This window comes from Olea europaea, unplaced genomic scaffold (assembly GCF_002742605.1).
Source record: "Olea europaea var. sylvestris unplaced genomic scaffold, O_europaea_v1 scaffold1555, whole genome shotgun sequence".
NCBI classification, from domain to species: Eukaryota; Viridiplantae; Streptophyta; class Magnoliopsida; order Lamiales; family Oleaceae; genus Olea; species Olea europaea.
Window position 1 is genome coordinate 93,354 of NW_019233150.1, and position 6,577 is coordinate 99,930.

Sequence of the window (6,577 nt, forward strand, 5' to 3'; positions counted from 1 at the left end):
TACTCATTAAATTTACTACTTTATCTATGTAAATTTTATATTTTGTTTGGGAATTATTTGAGCATCTTCCTAAAAATCCTATACTAATTAATAAATTGTCTCCACTTTCTCCCTCTTCATATCCTTTAGTTTGAATTCCTATTTTAATTTTATCTGAAAAATCTTTAATTGTTAATAAAAAATCTGGATTACAATAAATTATTCTATTATTATTGTTCATATCAATTTCTGTACTAGCAATCATACTCTTATCTATATTATTAATTCTTTCATCATATATAGTAACTAAAACCTTACATCCTAAATTTTTTCTCATTAATCCTTTTATTCCTATGACTATTAATCCTAAATGCATAAATCTAAAATTTTTCTTTTTTAATTCTCTTTTAGAATTTTCTGATATTAAATTTAATTTTCTTACTTGATTTCCTATACACTGAACTGATACTTCTCTACTGTGCCTGAAAAATTATTTTTTTGTTTCAAAAATTCCTCTATTATATAATATTTCTAGGTTAAGAATTCTTAATTCATTAGTCTGAAATCTTAAATAATCTTATTGAGGGTCTATTATTTCTTCTATATTTTGATTATATTGTACTGGTCTATTCAAAACTCTTTCTATTATATTTCTGCTTATGCTTGAAGTACTTCTTCTAGATGTGGATACTTTTTTATTATTTCTATTAATTTCATTTATTGTTCTAGATCTTCCTAAGAAAGGATTTGTACTCATCTTGGAAATTTATATTTTTTAGGTAATTTTCTAGTTACTTTCTCTTTTCCTGTTTCTTTAAAACTTAAATTTTCTAATATATTTGTTAAAGTTTTTAAATCTTTTTCTACACTTGACCTAGATGTTATTTCTATTTCTTTAGATTTATTAAAATCTAAAATTCTTTTTATTTCTGTTAAATCTACTTTAGATGGTACATTTTCTAATTTAACAAGTTTCTCTAAAATACTTGAATTTTGATTTTTAATATAATCTAATGATTCTTTTATATTTCTTATTTCTTGATCCCTAGTAGTAATATTATCTTTAATTATTTCTAAATAATTAAATGTCTTTTTATTTTTTGATTCTAAATTTTTTGATAAATTTATAATTAAATCTATTAAGCAATTCTGACTCGGATCTTCTGAAAATAAACTATGTAATTTATGCTTATTATCTAAATTACACTTAATTATATTATTATCTATTGTTTGTACTTTTTTATTTATATTTTTTAAATCTAAGTCTAGATAATCTAACTGTCTTTTTGTTTCCAGTTTAATATAATATAAATTTTAATTCACTATAGACTTCTTCTAATATAAACAGTTTCTATTATATTCTTCAATTAATATTTTTTAATTATATTTTCTCTTATTTCAACAGGTAAGTATCTAACAACTTTTAAAATTTCTAAAATTTCAATTAAATCTTTACTACAAGTTCCTACTATGTTATCTTCTTCAAAATATCCACAAATATCTTTACTATATTTTACTTGATAAGTTAATCTATCAAGTAAAATATATATGTATATATATATATATATTATCAACTTGTAATTACATATACATTTAACTATGCAAAAAAATAAATTCAATCATTCTCATATATTTGATTCTGCAGATCCATGCAATTGCAGTACTACAATCAGAGGAACAAGAACTGTACACATTATGGTACACTACTTTATCGTTGCCATTGGACAATCAACACAGCATGTTAAATGCTATTGTAGGAAATAGAAATTTGGCAGCACAACAACAAAATACTTCAATGTGGAACAAATGACTGTTCCTCGTACTTCAAGAATACACTTCAATGTGGAACAAATAACTGTTCTGGGTACTTTAAAAACACACAGCTCAGCTGGAGTTGAACCTAGCTCTGCAGCATCTTCTGGTGAGTGCAACTACATAAGTAAAAAAGAAATGGAGGAAATGTTGGCTACACACAGGCAACATACAATATCAGATGTCACTCATTTGTATAGCAACCTAAAAGAAGAATTGTTTGAAAATAAAAAACAACTATTTCAACAGCATCAAAAATGGCAGGAAAATCATATTGCTAAGGAATCAAAAAGACAACAAGCTCATTACCAAACAATCCTTGACAATCAACAACAATTCTTTGAAGAATAACAGAAGTGGCAAGAAAATCATTATCAAAACATCCAATCAGACATGGAATCTTATGTGGATGCTGGCATGAATTCATTAAGATCTTATATCAATGAAAAAATAAGAGTATGCTGAATGAATTACATGTCTGGGAATCAAATATGGAAGCAATTATAGGTTTCATGCAGCAAGATCTTCCTGCAAGTATTTCAATTCCCAGCAGTTCAATTCCTAGGACTCAACTGATGCCATCTTCGACATCTCAATAACAACAAATTGAGAGTTTCGAAAGTCTGACAAGAGAAAGGAAAAATAAGGGAAAACAGGTACAATCTTCACCTATAAAATATCCATTAGAAGACTATCTGATCAATAGATACACAACAATTAGAGATTCGATCGCGAGACATCCATTTGGGTAACAAATTTAATTTTACTTCGTCAGCTTATTAAAATATTATAATTTTATTATGATTAATCTAATGCTAACTTAAGTCGGTCACACAACACATATTGGGATGACGGATGTGGCAATATGTATGGAAGAGATATGTTAAAGAATTTATTATAACAAAAGATATAACCATTACGGTAAGTAAAGTTTAGTAATTACAATAAGTTTTATTTGATTGTTATATATTTAATTTATGCCTATTTATTTTATTAAAACATTGAGGTGGAGTTAAAACTATTGAGACGACGGATTAATGATGATTGCACACTTGTTTTTAAAGAATATGCAATCGTGAACTTTGAATTTCAAAATGAATGTTCTAGCCAAATGTTATGGCACATAAATTCAGGAGAAGGAGTTAATAGTAGAGATTTGCCAATGGAAACAATTAATTTACATGAGTATGTAAATGGTGGATTACCTACAACTGGTCGTTCATGGATGGCGTGCAACTATCTATTAATTCTATGTTCATACCTAGGTAATACTTGGTACCTTTTTGTTGTTAACATTCGTGGGTGAAATTTCCAAATATATGATTGTAGCAATGGTGTTCACACACCAAAAGAAGTTAGAACTCATTCAAAGGCAACAGTTGGTATAGTCCAAACATTATTTTTATTTCCAATTCCTCTAAGAAGAGATGTAAGAAAATATAGAAATAAACAAATGGAGTTGGAGATCATACCTTACTTATTTTATGCAAACAATGGGTAAGCATTAAAATTGTTTATTATATACTATAATATTCTAATTCCATCTCAGTATTAATCTAATCAAATATAAACTATTTGTTTATTTTGTAGGCCAAATTGCTCAATTTTTGTAGTTAAATACATAGAATGTTTCATCTTAGGATATCTAATAGAAACTGTTTCACCAGAGAGGATGACCATATATATACGGAAGATTGTAACAAATATCTGTTATAATGAATATTTCTTACATCCTCATTAGTCTTGATGCCTGATTGTAATGGATACTTGGCTCCAAGGAAAGTTATGTAAGAAATTTAATGTAATTAGGCTATGTACTATTTTTAAGTGCTATGCAACTTTATTTTCTTCTCTCCTTTGAATATGTTGTTACATCATTTTAATGAGATGTTGCTTCGTCTTTTTCTAATGTAGTGTGAGAGGAAGAGTAAAATTTAGAGTAAAGACAACACCTACAACTAATTATCATCACTGTCACCACTTTGTAAACTAATTGTTATCGTTCTTTATTCAAAGATCAAATTCATGTGCTCACAAATGAAATATTGAAATTCATGCTTACACTTATATTAATAACAACTAGCAACAAGAAAAAAGGGTGTTGTAGATAAGTGAACAAAGCTAAAATCATATATCAAATCAAAGTAGAAAAACACTTAAAAGCTAGAAAAAAGAGGGAACTCACTTTCAGTACAAAATTTATAGCTGCAATTGAATTGTTCGTCTTGAATTCAATAACCTTATGTACTCTTATGCACTCTTGAATCTGTATTATAGGAATTTTGCTTTTTACCCAACAGAAAAACAAAGATAAAATATTGTTGTAATTTTATACTTGTCAATCTCTCAAGAAAAAATTGAGAAAATAAAGAATAAGTTATACAGAGTTGTACATAAGAAGATAAAAGCTATAGTAATGCAATATGATTAATTCATGCTAGAGTTTAAAATAAATGTAATAAGATTTAAAAGGTAAAACATTGCTTGTTTCATGAATACGACATCAAGAAAAAATTCCCTAAACATAAACGAAGAATAACAAAAACTAAACTAAAGATAAACCTTCATTGTAAACAACATTCTTAGTACATTTAGCATGGATTTCATCGTTAAGTATTGGTTTGATAAGAATTTTAATACATGTACTTGTTTTTGCTCTTGATAATGCAATATATAACTATCCGTGTGAAAATACTGGTTATGGAAGATATATTCCAATATAGCCTAAAGTTTGTCCCTGAGATTTGTTTATAGTCATTGCAAAATATGGGTGTATTGAAAATTGTATTCTCCTGAATGGAAATATAGTTTTATCACCTTCCAATGGAATAAAAGGTATACGGGGTAAAAATACGCTATTACGACTATATTCTCTAGTAGCAATTTCTGCATGAATGACATTCCTTTCTAAATCTCTACATATTAATCTTGTTCCATTATACAACCCTTCTGCAGGATTAATATTTTGGAGTAATATTACAGGACAGTTAATCTTCAACACTAATTCATGCGGTGGTATACCATTTGGGATTAGAGAATTGAAAAAATCTTCTTGCATACTCTCTCCTGTTTTATCTAATATTTCATTGAAACTATAATAAACAATAGCATTACCTAGAAAACATTCTATAAGAATATTATTGATGTAATCAACATGCTCATTTTTTGTGCTAAAATAATTCGATTCATCGTACTTGAAAGGTTTTTGAATAGTTAACAATTTTAGGAAATACAATATCAATTAGTTTATGTAAAGAAATATTGTCTCCTTCATAATCCAGAGTCATACAAGACCAAAGATTAATCATGCTACAGGAATGCTCATTTTTTGTTCCATTTCCAATCCTAAGTAAATATTTTGAAAAATGAGGATCTAAGAGTGCTCACATATTCCGATGTAACTTGATTTTTGTAAAAATGGGCCATAAATTAGAGTTAACAAGACTTGATGCAATTATGTCTTCTTTACTCCCTCGTTGAACAACATGTAAAATCTAGCGAAAATCTCCACTTAGAACAATCACCTTCCCACCAAATGGTGATTCAAAACCTCTTAATATTTTGTTTAAGGCTTTAACAGCTTGAGAATTAATCATTGAAACTTCATCCCAAATTATTAGGCGTGTCATTCTAAATAGATCAGCCAGAGCAGATTTTTTACTCAATGAGCAAATACTATCACTATGAATATAAAGTGAAATTTTAAACCTTGAATGTGTTGTTTGACCTCTAGGTAATAAACCTGTAGCAACCCCTGAAGATGTAGTTGTTAAAGCAACCAAATTTCTTGATCTAACAGTTGTAAGCAATCCACGATACAAGAAAGTTTTCCCTGTTCCACCCGGACCATCAATAAAAAATATATCACCAACATTATGAAAAACTTTATCAAGTGTTACGCCCCTATCTGAACCACTTCGAAAAGTCTCCCCCGCATTATACGAGGTGTTCAGCACCCATCCGAAGTGTTTTCAAAGTGACGCCACCACCAATATTGTCGATCTGCTAACGCGCAGCGAGGCACAAAGAATCTATTGAACCGACCAAAGTGTCCTCGCCCTTGAAGCCGAGGCGTAGTACATTTCGAGGTTCTCTGTCAAAGGTCTGCCGTCAATTTCAGAAAGAGATCTATGTCAAGATCCTTTCTGTCCCCAAGGTTTAATTGATTTGACGTCTCCAAGAGCCTAGTTGATGTGATGTATCAACTTTATGTCAACTCAACTCGAGAGAAGCAATTACCCGCCCACTCTATAGATACAGTTGATTGACGCCTATGAGTAGACACCTCATACCGTCAGATGCATACACGTGTCCCAAAGACCCAAGTTTTGACAAGAGGCAAAGGTAATGAAACTTTTACAATATAGCTTTCCATAACAGGCAAATATATATTCTTCTCCCCACTATTTCGCACAACCTCGGCATTGTTCCGATCACCTGAGGTTAACTTGATCGTGGAGTGTATGCGGCTACAACCACCTTTGCTGGTTCCGACCGTGTGCATCTGACCGTGCGTTGACTGTGCGCAAGGAAGAATACGTGGAGTAGCTATCGATTGGCCACGTGGAGGGTCTAATTTGTGAGGTCACCACTGTTACGGCCCTATATGAACCACTTCGAAAAGTCTCCCCCGCGTCATACGAGGTGTTCAATACCCATCCGAAGTGTTTCTGAAGTGACGCCACCACCAATGTTGTCGATCTGCTAACGCGCTGCGAGGCACAGACAATCTACTGAATCGATCGAAGTGCCCTCATCTCTGAAGTCGAGGCACAGTACATTCCGA